The sequence below is a fragment of the Callospermophilus lateralis genome, chromosome 3 (genome assembly GCF_048772815.1).
Source record: "Callospermophilus lateralis isolate mCalLat2 chromosome 3, mCalLat2.hap1, whole genome shotgun sequence".
Taxonomy (NCBI): domain Eukaryota; kingdom Metazoa; phylum Chordata; class Mammalia; order Rodentia; family Sciuridae; genus Callospermophilus; species Callospermophilus lateralis.
Genome location: NC_135307.1, coordinates 113,456,518 through 113,458,239, shown reverse-complemented (window position 1 = coordinate 113,458,239; position 1,722 = coordinate 113,456,518). Strand labels below are relative to the sequence as shown.

The 1,722-nt window shown below is 44.6% G+C and overlaps 1 pseudogene; it reads right to left on the bottom strand.

Annotated features, from left to right (window-relative positions):
* Positions 1–509: 509 nt before the first annotated feature.
* LOC143394133 (pyruvate dehydrogenase E1 component subunit beta, mitochondrial-like) lies at positions 510–1,522 on the bottom strand (annotated as a pseudogene).
* Between the last annotated feature and the right edge of the window lie 200 nt (positions 1,523–1,722).

Here is a 1,722-nt window from a genome sequence, read left to right as displayed (position 1 = left end):
GCCAGCCTCAGCAACAGTGAGGCACTAAACAACTCAGTAAGACCCTGTCTCTAAATAAAATGATAGGGCTGGGGATGTGACTCAGTGGCCAAATTCCCCTGAGTTCAGTACCTGGTACCCACCCCCCGAAAACAAAACACAACAAAATCTCCCCTTAAGCAAAGGCACAAAAAAAAAAAGGAAAAAGTAAGTTATCTTTTTCACATATATCGTTCATTGGTACAGTGCCACATGCATATCCTGTCCTTCTAGCAAAAGAGGTAAAATTTTATATTAATTTATTCAAAGAACAGGGCAACCGTAACAATGAAAGCATGGAATCCAGGGCAGGAGAGCGGAGCGTTTCCCACTCATGGATGCATTTAAACATCCCATCAATACAAAAACACCTGTTGTTGCCTTAGAGATAACTTTATGAGTAATGAAGTCTTGTAGTACCATCCAGGTGAAATCCCAGCAAGTACTTTAAGTAAATTTCAGTGACTTGATATTCAAGAGCAAACTAGAGTTCACGTTTTCTTGATTGCAAATATGATGTCCTTGACCCGAGGTCTTCTGTCTTTTGGAATCTTTGCATAAGGCATAGGGACACCAATAACAAAACACCCAGGAAATTGAATGCAACGTCATCCACAATCCTGGCACAAATTTTAGCTCCTACTGCAAACTGGGACCAGTCTCCTTCCAGGGCTCAGAGACAATTTGTCTTCATGATGTTGGTTTCTCTGGTTTCAACATCCATTGGTCTGATGGTACCCACGCTGATCACCTCACCTTCAATTTCTTCTTTAGACAGCACCGTTGCAACTTCTCAGCAGTGGCACTCAGTCTTGTGTGGAAACCATGGTCCCTTGCCTTTCTATTCTGACTTTTCCAATATGAACCAGAAAATCTTTGACTGAGCTTCTGCAAGAAGTTCAAAAGGAACTCCATACATCAACTAATTTTCCAGTACTATCCCTGGATTGTTATCTCAAATGGCTGAGTTAATAAAACCTTTTTGCATCCTCTGAATTCCAGGGGATGAGCACCTTTAAGGCCTAAGGACTTCCCATCCCACGTGGCAAAGCCCTGTGAGTTCTGGACAGCCACACCCACCGAGGTGCCACTGGCTTCCCTGGGACTATGGGCACAGGCTGGAGGCCCCCCAGCATACAGTAGGTCTTGGCAGCTGAATTTATAACCTGGTCAGTGGCTTGCACAGAGAAATTGAAGGTCATAAATTCACAAATGGGCCACAACCCAGCCATAGTTCCACTGACAGCAATTCTAGCAAAGCCCGTCTCAGATATGAGAGTATCTATAATCCTCGTGTCCATATTTTTTCCACAGGCCTCAGCTAACCTTGCATGTCCTGTCATACTGGGCCACTTCTTCCCCAAGCGGAAATAATTTCTCCTCTCTTTCCAGTTCCTCATCCATGCCTTGATTGATGGCACCATTTCACCTGGCGCTGTCGGCAGTTTGGCAGCCCAGAGACCTGCTGAAGGGGTCCTTGCACCAGCCCAGATACCACCACCATCTTGACTGGGTCCTCCTGCCACCCCATCCTCTGGGCTTGTAAGTCATATTTGGGGGTGAGATTTTTTTTCTGACATATAATAAAAAGCTTCCTACTTAACACAAACTGCTGCAGGAATTTGATGTGGAACATCCCTTTGTGGGTCAAGAAAATTCCATGAATAATACTAGCAGAAGATTCCAGCAAAGTTGTGCTGGTGA